The sequence below is a fragment of the Pinus tabuliformis genome, chromosome 1_1 (genome assembly GCF_031772625.1).
Source record: "Pinus tabuliformis cultivar Carrire ecotype Pingquan chromosome 1_1, CPIR1, whole genome shotgun sequence".
Classification (NCBI taxonomy): domain Eukaryota; kingdom Viridiplantae; phylum Streptophyta; class Pinopsida; order Pinales; family Pinaceae; genus Pinus; species Pinus tabuliformis.
Window position 1 is genome coordinate 83,653,810 of NC_142297.1, and position 14,468 is coordinate 83,668,277.

Here is a 14,468-nt window from a genome sequence, read left to right on the forward strand (position 1 = left end):
CCTAACTATAAACTGACGGGACTAAGGCACCAGAGCCTATCGGAAGGGAAACTATTACTTCGATAGACCAAACCACGAAGGATTCCAAGCGCCCAGGTCGAACCATAGACCTGCAAGAGGAAAGCAAGGTTTTGTTAGCCACTGTTGCTGCAATACCAAAAGGAAAGAGTTAAAAAGAGGACAAATGGAAACCCCAGCGTACCTGAGCAAGTTGGACCGAGAAGCTGTGGAATTGAGCCACTGACAAGTTGACAGAGCCTGAGATAGAAGGCACATTCCCAGTTAGATTCAATACCAAACGAAGAGAGGGATAAATCAAGGAGAAGAGTAGTTACCTGTGCATAGCTGCCGAAGTTGTGTGCCCTGTTACCTATGCTCAAAATCACCAACAGAAAAAAAACTAGTTCATAAACCGAACAGAGAGCAAAAGCAGTGGGACTACATTCAGGAGCTTAAAGACTGACCAAAGCCGAGGGACTTGCAATCGAGAAGGAGCTCGCGCAAACACACCTCCAGAAACCAAACAGGTTCGAGCCACAGAAGAAAACCACATACCACCACACTGACAAGCTCAAGAGACCAGCATACGTTTGTAACTGCAATCGACGAAGGAACAAAGACCACCATAAGCGTTCAAGGAGGAGCCATACAAGGTAGCTCCCAAACCCTCACCAGACTGTACAGAAGCGGGGAAATATGCAAATGAAAAGACCACCGAAACATTTTGGCAAAGAGTGAATGGAGGAATCAAGCTCGAGGATGATAGCTGGGCAATAAATGTCACATTAAAACATTCCATTTGCCAACGAAAAATATCAATTTCCACATCGCATACAACCGCCAGCACAAGAAACCAAGTCCGCCATGTCACAAAAGTCAAGACCAAGTGTAAAGCCAAGCTTAGGTGTAAAGTGCGGGTCCGTGTGAGCTGGGCCACATCAGAGGAGTATCAGAGTAGTTTTTTATGTTAGTAGAGAAATGGAGAGAGGAAGGTGAGGTCGTGGGAGAGGTGCTAGAAGATTGGCAAAGGAAGGATTGAGAGAGGAGATCAGAATTCTAGTTGCCCGTTTGGAGGCAGTAGAGGCAGGTAGACGAAGAGATCCAGAAATAGGCGATGCCAGTAAAGAGGAAGTTGAAGTAGCAGCAGATGGACCAGAAGGTGAATCCGCAGAAGTGAGATTACTGAGATCTGTTTTAGTAGCAAGTAGTAAACCCAAGCCAGAACTCCCGACATATGACGATAGCCTATCTATCGAAGTCTTGTTGGATTGGATTAGCGAGATGGATAAGTATTTCGAGTGCGAGGAAGTTAGTGAAGACCGCAGAGTTAAATTTGTTGCGAAAAAATTGAAGGGACACGCAACTCTATGGTGGGATAGTGTTCAGAACGAGAGGAAAAGATTAAACAAGGCGCCGATTAAAACCTGGTCAAGGATGGTGGCCAAGTTGAAGGGAAAATTTCTGCCGAGGGACTATCAGAATGCATTGCACAGGCAGGTGCAGAATCTAAGACAGAAAGGATTGACGGTAAAGGAATACACGGAGGAGTTCTATCGAGTGAATTTGCGAGCTAGATATACAGAGGATATAGCAGAAAGAACAGCCAGGTACGTTAATGGGTTGAGGTTAGATATTTTGGATGAAATTAGTATTTTATCTCCGAACAACACGGAGGAAGCATATCAGAGTGCGATAAAGGCTGAGGAGAAAATTACCAGAAGGCAGAATGCCCAGAGAGGACAAGGGGCCAGCAGAGGGAAAGGCCAGTCCTATGGCAGGGGCTGAACTGCTAACAGTAATGAGGAAGCCAGTAGTTCTAAAGCTTCTGGATCAGCAGATAGGAGTGACGACGCAAGAGGCGGTAGGTCATCCTAGCGAGGTAGGGGAGATGGCCGAGGTAGAGGGGCTGGTTATCAGTGTTATAGGTGTCATAAATGGGGGCACCGCTCGTTTGAATGTCCAGAAGCAGATCCAGCTGGACAGTGGGGTGCATATGTGGCGCAACCAAAGGAAGCAGCAATAACTCCTCAAGAAACAGAGAATGCTCCAGAGACGAGAGAAGCTTTGGTGCTGCACAAGGTGCTGTTAAAACTAGTCAAGGAAGTCACCGAACAGACACAGCGGAAGGCTTTGTTCAAGACAATTTGTAAGTCGTGAGGTAAGTGTTGTAAGTTAATTATTGACAGTGGTAGCACTGACAATTTAGTGTCCACGGAGATGGTGGAAAAATTGGAGTTGAAACGCTCGAAACATCCTAACCCTTACAGAGTTTCATGGCTGCAAAAATGCCATCAGTTGCTGGTGGATGAACAGAGCTAGGTCGAGTTTCAGATAGGCAGATACAAGGACAAAGTTGTTTGCGACATCATGCCGATGGATGTATGTCACATGCTGCTGGGCAGGCCTTAGCAATACGATAAGAAAGTGGTCCATGATGGATTGACGAACTGTTATAAATTTGTGAAGGATGGAATCAAGCATACGATTGTACCCATCAAAGAAGAAGGGGCAGCAGAGACTAGTGAACCAAGAACGTTGTTGGTCAGCGGAAAACAGTTTTTAAAACAGGTGGAGGATAGTGAGGTAGGTTATACGGTGGTAAAGAAAGCAAGGGCAGTCTTGTTGCATACAGAAATATCAGATTTTCCTATAGAGATCCAGCAAATGTTGGAGGAGTTTACAAACATAGTTGTAGATGACTTGCCAGACAAGTTACCCCCCAAACGGAGCATAAGTCATCACATTGACTTCATACCCAGACCCAGTTTTCCGAACAAAGCGGCATACCAAATGAGCCCCAAGGACAATGAAGAAATTAGGAAGCAGGTGCAAGAGCTGTTGGACAAGGGATTGATAAGGGAGAGCTTAAGCCCTTTTGTTGTTCCAACGGTCCTCGCTCCCAAGAAGGGAGGGGAATGGCGGATGTGCACCAACTCAAGGGCCATCAATAAAATCACCATCCGATACAGGTTCCCACTATCGTGGATGGATGATATGATGGATTGTTTAAGCGGGGCAGCTTATTTCTCGAAGATAGACTTGAAAAGCAGGTACCATCAAATTCGGATGCGAGAGGGGGACGAATGGAAGACAGCCTTTAGGATGAATGAGGGGCTGTACGAATGGCTGGTCATGCCATTTGGGTTGAGCAATGCGCCCAGTACGTTCATGAGGTTAATGAATGAAATGCTGAAGGAGTATATTGGGAAGTTTGTGATAGTTTACTTGGATGACATCCTTATTTTCAATAGGACAAGAGAAGAACACCTTCAACATGTGCGTAAGGTGTTGGAGAAATTACAACAGAATAAACTGCTAATAAATTTGAAGAAATGTACTTTTCTGCAGCAGGAATTGATTTATTTGGGGTTTGTGATAGCAGAGAATGAACTAAAGATGGATCTGAAGAGGGTGGTAGTGATAGTAAGCTAGCCATCTCCGAAGAATTTATTTGAGGTACATATTTTTCACAGATTAGCAAGTTTTTACAGGAAATTCATCAAGAATTTGAGCGAAATTTGTATGCCCATGCTAGATACCATCAAAAAGGCCAGCCAGCCTTTTCGGTGGACAGAAGCAGCGGAGAGAAGTTTCCAGTTGTTAAAGAGAAATATTACTGAAAGGCCGATCCTGAGACTACCAAATTTCAAGAAGTTATTTCAGGTTTGCTGCGATGCCAACGGGATAGCAATTGGAGCTGTGCTTAGTCAGGAGGATAAGCCTGTAGCATTCTTCAGCGAGAAGCTAAATGAGAGTCGATAGAAATACTCATCGTATGATAAGGAGTTTTATGCGGTCATACAGGCACTAAAGCACTGGAGGCATTATCTGCTAGGAAATGAATTTGTATTGTTCTCAGATAATTCTGCACTACAGTATGTAATGCAGCAGCACAAACTAAACCACAAACACACCAAATGGGTGGAGTATTTGCAGAGTTTCAACTTCATATTGAAGCATATTAGCGGGCAATCAAACAAGGTAGCGGACGCACTAAGTAGGAAAGCCTTACTTTTGCACGAAAGCACTGTGCAAGTGCTGGGTTTTGAGCACTTACAGGACCTATACTAGATGGATTCAGATTTTAAAGAAGCCTATGAGGCATGCTAGAACCCTTTAGTGAGAGATAACAGTTCTTGGTTGGACTACAATCTTTAGGAGAAGTTTATGTTTAAGGGAGGACAGTTGTGCATACCTGACTGCTTGATGAGGGAGAATATTATTCGCGAGAAGCATAGTGGAGGTTTGGCCAGACATTTCGGCATGGATAAGACCCTTGAGCAGCTTAGTCATTTCTACTTTTGGCCAAAGATGCAGATAGATGTACAACGGTTTGTGGCCAGATGTAAAGTGTGCCAGTTAGCAAAGGGTCACAGTCAAAACACAGGACTGTATACACAGTCACCTGTTCCAGGCAGACCATGGGACTCAGTCAGTCTAGATTTCATCTTAGGTCTACGAAGATGCAGTGAGGATAAGACTCGGTAATGGTAGTGGTGGACAGATTCTCAAAAATGGCGCATTTTATTCCGTGCAAAAAAACCAGTGATGCCACCCACATGGCCCACTTGTTTTTCAATGAGATTGTCAGGTTGCATGGATTGCCTAAATCTATCCTATCGGACAAGGATGTGAAGTTCATAGGACACTTTTGGTGTACCTTATGGAAAAAAATGGACACACAGCTAAGCTACAGTTTTTCATATCACCCGCAAACCGACGCGCAAACAGAAGTTGCAAACAGGAGTCTAGGAAACCTGTTACGAAGCTTAGTCAGGGAGAATTCATGGATGTGGGATCGAGCGCTAGCATAGGTAGAGTTCACTTACAACGACGCACCTAACCGTAGCACAAGTTTCAGTCCATTCCAAATCTTGTACGCCATGCATCCTCGCGGAGTGCATGAACTGCGGGACCTTGGACTGCAAGAAAGGTGAAGCGCAAACGGGGAAGATTTCGCCAACGCGATGAGAGATTTGCATGAACAGGTGAAAATTAAATTACAGGATAGTAGCTTAAAGTACAAACAACACGCAGATTTAAAGAGAAGGGAAGTACAATTTGACGTGGGGGACAAAGTCCTCGCGCATTTACACAAGGAATGCTTCCCTAAAGTTACATACAATAAACTGAAATATAAAAAGATAGGACCTTGCAAAGTCCTTCGGAAGTTTTCAGCGAATGCCTACGATATACAGTTGCCACCCGGAATAGGCATTTCACCTATCTTTAACGTAACAGACCTGTTCCCTTACAAAGCTGATGCAGCGGAGAAGGAAGAAGATGGAACCACGCAACCCACACGGAGTACCCAGGAAGACGAAGAAGCTTGGAAGAGACAGATGCCTTACGTTCAACCTCCCGAGATCGAAAGCATTCTCAACGCTCAGGTGGTTAAACGAACTCAGCGGAAGGAATATATGCAGTACTTGGTAAAGTGGAAGAACCGTCCTATTGAGGACAATTCATGGCTTGATGCCAGGAAAATTGAACAGACAGGAACTACAATCGAGAAGCTCATGGACCGGAACCATGATTTGTTTTTTCCCTGGGAGCCTGATGCAGGAGCATCTAGCTCACCATGACCAGGTTCAGTCTCTGCTAGGTTGGAAGGTTGTTGATTATCTGGATTGTTTTTTTTTCTTTTTAGTTTATGAGTCATGAGATAGGATTTTAATTTGTTTTGTTTTAAGTTGTTATGAGTAAGTCAAGGTTAAAAGGATAGTTAGGGTTGTCATGGTCCAAACAATAATAAAACAGTAGTTAAGAATTAATCTGTCAACTTAGAAGAGAAAAGACAAAACTGTCTAAATCAAAATCTTGTAATGTCAACCGAACTATGGTTATCAACCATAACATGACTGTTCAACTAAAAACCATGACAGTTTTAATTAATTGTAATCTAAATGTATAAGAACAGAAATGTAAAACAAAAATGGGGTTCAGCAATTCTAGAACAGAGAAATAAAGAAAGAAAAGACAGATTTTATTTGCAGAGACAGTCCATCTGATTCATTGCCTATTTCTGTAACATAATGTTATATTATTTTCATTTGTTGTGTAAGTTAGAATATTTCTAGAATACAACAATCAACCACCGTAGGTCACATTTCCTAACACTTCCAACCAACAACAATTCACGAATGCATACCCATAATACAACAGAACGAGGGCATGCCGATTGGAGAGCGTGAGGAGAATGGCCAATCACAACTAGACCTCTCGTAATTTTTTTTTACAGTGGAACAGAGTGACGAAGGTAACAGAAACAAATACAGGTAACCCCCATAACTTTTCCAAGTTCTCATAATTAAACAAAGATACATAGAAAAGCGTCCACGACAATTGTCATTCAAGCCATATTTGTGATACAGTCATTGTAAGCCAAAGACGAGTAACAACAATTGTCATTCAAGCCATATTATAATACAGTCATTGTAAACCAAAGACAAGCAACAGCGTCTAGGAGGGACAAACCCTAGGTTAGGGTTTCATGACAGAGTCGATTTCTTTTCTTCTTTTTTCGAATATAACAGATAATCCAAACAGTGGACGAAGCTAGTTTACATTACATTCCATTGACAACATTTCGAGTCAAATAGAGCCACCAGACAACAACAGACCGACCATTCAACAACCAAAATAAAACCCTGACTGTAAATTGACAGGACTCACGCACCAGAGCCTACCGGAAGGGAAACTGTTACTTCCAGAGACCAAACCATGAAGGAGTCCAAGCGCCCAGGTCGAACCACAGACCTACAAGAGCAAAGCAAGGTTTTGTTAGCCACTGTTGCTGCAATACCAAAAGGAAAGAGTTAAAAAGAGGACAAATGGAAACCCCAGTGTACCTGAGCAAGTTGGACCGAGAAGCTGTGGAATTGAGCCACTGACAAGTTGACAGAGCCTGAGATAGAAGGCGCATTCCCGGTTAGATTCAATACCAGATGAAGAGAGGGATAAATCAGGGAGAAGAGTAGTTACCTGTGCCTAGCTGCCAAAGTTGTGCGCCCTGTTATCTGTGCTCAAAATCACAAAAAAAAAAAAAGAAAAAGAAAAACCAGTTCATAAACCGAACAGAGACCAGAAGCAGTGGGACTACGTTCAGGAGATTAAAGATTGACCAAAGCCGAGGGACTTACAACCGAGAAGGAGCTCACACAAACACACCTCTAAAACCTAGATAGGTTCGAGCCACAGAAGAAAACCACAGACCACCACACTGACAAGCTCAAGAGACCAGCATATGTTTGTAACCACAACCGACGAAGGAATAGACACCGCCATAAGCGTTCTAGGAGGAGCCATATAGGGTAGCTCCCAAACCCTCACTAGACTGCACAAAAGCGAGGAAAAGACGCAAATGATCGGACCATCGAAACATTTTGGCAAAGAGTGAACGTAGGAATCAAACCTGAGGTGGTAGTTGGGCAATAAATGTCGCATTAAAACATTCCATTTACCAACAAAAAATATCAATTGCCACATCACATACAACTGCCGGCACAACAAACCATGTTCGCCATGTCACAAAAGTCAAGACGAAGTGTAAAGCCAAGCTTAGGTGTAAAGTGTGGGTCCGTGTGGGCTGGGCCACATCATAAATAGCGATTCAACATGCTCTGAATTCTTTCTTGGAACTGTTGTGGTTTTCCATGGAACAAAGGCCCCAAGCTAACTTGTATCTTGAATGATGTTGATATTATTTTGCTTGTTGAAACTTGGGAGCACAAAGAATCTAAGGTCCCTAACATAAATGGCTTTACATTATGGTCTACCTGGAATAAGCAATCCTCCTGTAGAGGCATTGGGGGTATAGCTTGTTACATTAAGAACATATCTCCCCATGCTAGGATTTATAAAAATGACCCTTATAACCAATATAGCTGGATAGAAATTACTGACAATTATGATAAAAAGACTTACATAGCAGTCTGTTATTCCCCCCCCCCCCATCAATTCTAACTTCTATAAGAAAAAGAATCTAGATAAAAATAGTCTTTACAATGGTTTAGAGAATGATATACCTAACCTAAGGAATGAAGGCAATATCCTTTTAATGGGTGACTTTAATACTCGAACTTCAAGCAACCAAGCTATTCTTCTAAGCAATCATTCCAACCCTAATCCTCTTTGGTTAGACGAAGACCTTCCTCTGGCTAGTCGGTACAAAAGGAGCTCTGAATACCTCGAGGAGAATTTGTTTGGATCAGAGTTAGTCAAGCTCTGTAGTGCTCAGGATCTCATAATTTGCAATGGTCTAAAGAAGTGGCCCAATTCTAGCCATATGACCTACATCCATGGGCTTGGTAGCAACGTGGTAGACTATGTTATCTTTGATCTCCCTCTATACAACGAAATAACAAATTTTGACATCTTAAACGACCATGAACCTGACTCCGATCATAGGCCTTTACTTATAACTCTCAATTTTGTCATGCATAGAGATCCCATAGAAGATAATCCTTATAGCCAAAAGAAGTTAATCTATGATAGAAATAAAAAATATCTCTTTCTAAATGAATTAAAAACTAATTTGCTTCCTTTATCTAGTATAGAAAACATAGAAGATCTCTATCATAATTTTACTACAACCCTCTCATATTCTATTAGCAAGTTCTCAATTGAAGTTTCAAGTAATAAAAGAAATAGCAAAACCAACCCACAGTATGACAAAGATTGTAAAAGTGCGAGGAGAACAATTAAGGAAGTTGTTGATGAATCTCTTAAAATTAGCAAGATAAAAATATACAAAGCCCTAACTAAAAGGAAAAAAAGGCAACATATTCGTAAAAGACAAGAGAATCTCTTACACCTCTTTAAGGTAGCTCCTAAGAAATTCTAGAGGCAGATTCTAACTAGGAAAACTAAAGATAATAATAAAATTGCTTTACACAACTGGAATTCCTATCTTAAAAGGCTTTATGAATCTCCAAATGTCATGGATAAATTTGAAACCCTGCTCACAACGAAAGAAGTTTTCTCATTAGAAGACATTGATTTTGGGGTTAATCACTTGGCTAATGGTAAATCTAAGGACATTGAAGGTTACCAGGTGGAAATCTTAAAAATTGGAGGTCATGTCCTCACCCCCCACATTCACAAGCTTTTCATGAAGCAGTCAAGCAAGGGTTCCCTAAACCATGGACTCAAAGCCTCATTATCCCTATTTTTAAAAGTGGGGATACAAATAACCCCTCTAATTATTGGACAATTATGATCAGCCCTCTCCTAGCCAAGTTATATGGTATTATTTTGGAAAGGAAGTTGACCATATGGCTTGAAAGTGAAGGTAAGCAAGCTAAAGGCAAAGCGAGTTTTAGAAAGCAACACTCAACAACAGACCACCTCGTTACGCTTAGGATCATTGTGGAGGAATGCCGCAATGATAAATCCAATCTCTTTTGTTGCTTTGTGGACTTTAGAAAGGCTTTCGATACAGTTCCTAGAAACAACCTTTGGAACAGATTAGAAGAGCTAAAGGTTCATTTTGAGTTGAGAGCTACCGCTATAAGGTTATATGAGAATGTAATTGCCAAGCTAAAGAGTAAGGAGGGGTGGTCGAAAGACATTAATTGTAATATCAGAGTTAAACAAGGTTGCCCTCTCTCCCCTACCTTATTTGGCATTTACATTGACAAGCTAGAAGGTTGTTTAGAGGAAGCAGGATGTGCTAACATGATCTTAGCTGGGATAGTCATCATCCTTCTTCTCTATGCTGATGATATTGTTCTTCTCGCAAGGTGCCCATCTGATCTTGATAAACTACTTATACTTCTTAAGAATTTCTACTCTACCATGGGTATGATTATTAACACTGACAAAAAAAAAGTTATGATTATCAAATCTAAGAAGGACACTTACGCTAATTTTATGTATGACAATAGTAACTTGGAGGAATTGTCTTCCAACAGGTACCTAGGAATTGATATTCATCACAAGCTCAACTAAAACTGTAGCACTGAGAAAAGGATTAATGGGGGATGGAAAGCTTATTTTGGTCTTGAAAATAATTGTAAAACGACAAACCTCGTAATGTGGGATAGAAAGAAGTTCCTCTTTGACACTTTAGTTACTTCTGTTATCTTATATGGATGTGAGGTTTGGGGTTGTAGCATCTCTAGAGAATCTTGGAGAAAGATTGAGCAAATCTAGAAGCGTTTTATAATGTATAACCTCAAAATTAAAAGCAACACACCCTGTCCTATTCTACTTATAGAAATGGGTCTTTCCCCTATTGAGAGCCTAGCTATGACTAGACTTCTGTTGTACAAGCACAAACTCAATAACATAGGAGACCATAGACTTCCTAAGCTAGATTTAAATTCCAGCCAAAACCATTGAAGGCTCAAACAAGGTTGGTACAAAGACACCAGGGCCTGATTAAACCAATGGGAGATCGACGAGAATGTTGCATTGCAAAACATTAATAACATTAAAAATATTGTTACTTCTAAGTTCAAAGAAAAAATGTGGTGTGAGAAAGATTTAGCAGCAAGATATTATAAGGAGGTCATCAACCCCACCCTAAAAGATCAAAAATATCTCTCTGTTTTAACTAGTTCAAAAAAGAAAATTAATATAGCCAAGATTAGAACGAACTCTCATGAACTCCATAGTAAAACGGGTTATTGGGCAGTTCCTAAAACACCATGGATAAAAAGGTTCTGCCATCTCTGTGAGAATACAAACATCGAGGATGAAAATCACATCCTCGTAGAGTGCCCCATGTACAATCACATTAGATCTCAGTTTCAAAATCTTTGTTCCAACACTGACCTTCCTAGCCTTTGATGTTGTCAAAATTACAGTGAGCTAGGGAGGCTTCTCTCCAAGCTTTTTGAGCATAGGAATAAAATCTTAAATCAAACTAAATAATTCGTTTCTTTAGGTCCGATAAACCAAAGTTTGGTCTTAGTGGACGTTAACCATCATTATCATCATTATCAACTAAACACGTCTCTTTAAATCTTCACAGCTGGATATAGTAACACCCTTCAATTTGTTGTTGTTTTCCACACATAGTATTAGATTAAAGGTAATACAAAGCACAATATGTTGAATATCCTTGAGATTCTATATATGAAATTCAATAGATTCTATAATTTAGGTTAGAGGTATTGGAAAGTACATTGCGTTGAATATCTTTGAGCTTCATTTTTGAAAATAAAATCTATACATATTTTTATATAAATTGGGTAATTATGATAAATGTGTTTAACATAGAATATGTATTGATGGGCCATTAGTGTATGTATATGTCGTTAGTAACTCAGCTTGGGCTCTTTTTAGACCCTTCCTCCGCTTCTTTGTTCCGGAAGCTCGTGTCATCTCCATTAAGATGGGGAGGGCAATGCCAATTATTTCATATCGATGTCAATTATTCCAGATCTGTCGATTTTGTTGGTTTGTCGTTTTAATGGATTTTGGTTTCGATTGGTAGAACTCAACCCTGGGATTTTGAGATTTTTTTTTCTTTTGAAAGCTATTTTTCCAGAGAGAAAAAGCATCATAGTATTATATTGAGTCAATATAAAAGTTCAGATGGTACATAAGAGCTCAAAAATAGCCAGCATGCCAGCTTATATAAGACAAAAAACCTGTTGGAATAGGACTTCCCAAAGGATACGGAAGCCAACATCATCAATCCATATTCACAGCTAACAATCCTCAGATACAAGAGCATCAGATGGCTAGACACATATTACAAAAAGAGATAGTGCATAAGGACAGCCATAAAAACTTGATATATACTAGAGGAAGCAGAAAAGATGAAGAGAAAGACACTAAATTAAAAACCAAAAAGACTCATAACCGAGGAATAGAAAAGTCCTAGATGAAGCAAGAGAACTCTCCATCAAAAACCATCATGGACCAGAGCCAGAATCTAAAGTCAGCCCCTTCTTTGACAGATAGTCAGCTTGGACGTTTTGGGAACGGAAGATGTGGTGAATGGAGCAATCTTTCATGCACCCCCAGAAAAACATAATCCTGTCCATCCACCCAGCCAAATGAGGACTATTGATGTGGCAGGCACCCTTTACATGGTCAATCATTGTTTTTTAGTCACCATAAATTGAAATGTCCTGGATATCAAAAAACACACAGAAAGCAAGCAGGCTTGCAACAGCCCTCGCCTCAACCAAACTATTTGAGTCATCCTGGTTTTAGTCATCCCAGTTTTAAGGATTTCTTCATTTGAAGATTCCATAATGAGAAAGATAGGGATGTAATTCCTAATTTGTGTTAATTTCTTATTTTCCTTTTTATTAATATCAGGAATTATTTTTTTCTCAATTGTCTGATTAATTTATTAATTTTAGTTTTTTTTTTTATTATAAATATTTTTGTTTTATTTGTTGTTGGAGAAATATTCTTAAATTTATTTTTGTATTTTTGGCATTTATTTCTTTTTCAAATTACAAATTACGAAAATTTCATTTTGTTAATTGTGATAGTGAGACAGAGCAATTCAACTTACGACTGAATTTGCATAGAAATGGATTTCAACAAATGGTTTTCATCAAAAAAATATTTTGAATATCAAAAAATATTTTTGGATTTAAAAATTGGATTATGAAAAAATTCTTTAAAATGTATAGTTATTTAAACATTAGCCATTGCTGCACAATGCTCCAAAGCACCCAAAAAATAACAAGAAATCATGTAAAAGTCAATAGACTCCACAAAAGATTAACAACTTATTTTGGAGTAGTATAAACATCAAAAGATTTTACCTTTTCTATGCAAGAATTTCGTACTAAAAGATTTCCTAAATTATTATTTTTTTGAATGTATAAATGAATTCAATATCCTAAAAAACTCGTGATATTAAATGAGAAAATCACAAAACTCAAACTTACCATTCCAAAAAAATCCCCACTAAATTTATGACAAACTAAATTTATAACAAAATGAACCAAAAGATATTGTAAAAAAAGAAAACCATCTCACAATCATACTACTCTATAATTTTCACTTTAATAAAAAAATCAACATATATTTAATAAAAAAACATCCAAGTGAATGCAAATTGATCAATGAAAGCAAGAAGAAAAAACATATTAGAAGCTGGACAAAGTGGAACAAGTTTTAATTACCTAACAGTGAAAACTTCTGTTAAATTTTTATCAAAATTTTATTGGAATTTCCACTATTTTCCACATAAAATTATAACTTCATTACTCTATTAATTAATTTCTTCTCACCATTATCAACTTTAGACTCAAAGTTCTATTCATTTATTTGTATAATTACCATAAAAATTAACATTAAGTTATTACCATAAAAATTAACATTAATAACCCAATGTTAAGAGGAAGCGACATACTAACACTGAATCTTGTTATAAGTAAACCTTGTTCGTGCATCCCATGAGTTCGGCGGTGGCATCTTGTTATAAGTAAACCTTGTTCGTGCATCCCATGAGTTCGGCGGTGGCTGGTACATGGCTTTGCATGAAGCTCCCATAGCCCACTGCGTAAGAGTGACAGTCACCCAATCTAGGATATTTTTAAATTTTAAATAAATTTCATAATAGAGTACAATTAAAATAAGCTTAAGAGGAAGCGACATACTAACACTGAATCTTGTTATAAGTAAACCTTGTTCGTGCATCCCATGAGTTCATGTACCAAGCTCCCATAGCCCACTGCGTAAGAGTGACAGTCAACCAATCTAGGATATTTTTAAATTTTAATATTTTAAATTTTAAATAAATTTCTTAATAGAGTACAATCAAAATAAGTATTAGAATATATTAATTTAATTATTTTACTTTTACATGTAATTAAATTTAATAATATATAATTAAAATGAATCCATAAAATGTGTAAAATTATTAAGGAAAAATGCGTTAAAACCAGGTCAACATAACATGAACATAACCAGTACCGCTGACTAAGTACTAAACGATAAATAATAATAATATAAAAAATCATTTAAGAATTACCAAAGATCGAGTGGACTTAGAAACGCGAGGAGTGGATTAGAAAGCACTCACTATCAAGGTTCGAATTTCGATCGAATTTCAAAAGAAACTCACTTGTCACTTGTCAAATGCGACGGTTTTTACATCTCACCCACCTATCTTCACACTTTTAATTAAAAAAATCAGGACGATTTTACATTTTTCAATTGTATTTAATGAACAAATCAACCCGTAACAGGCAATTTGCCCATCAAATTTCATCTCTACTCACTCCTCTACTTTTTTTTCAGAGAGAAAAAACATTATGATATTATATTAAGGAAATATAATGAGCATTTACATATGAAGCTATATAGAGCTGGCCGACAGACAGGCCAAAAAAAGGACTGGAGCTGTAGAGATCAAATCCATATACAATCCGATAGGGCAGCATAGATTAGCATGAGACCATAACATTATACATAAAAGAGATGTCCCGCAAAGATCAGACATAGAGCACAAAAAGGCGATAAAAGAAAACAGCAGAATCAAGATGGGT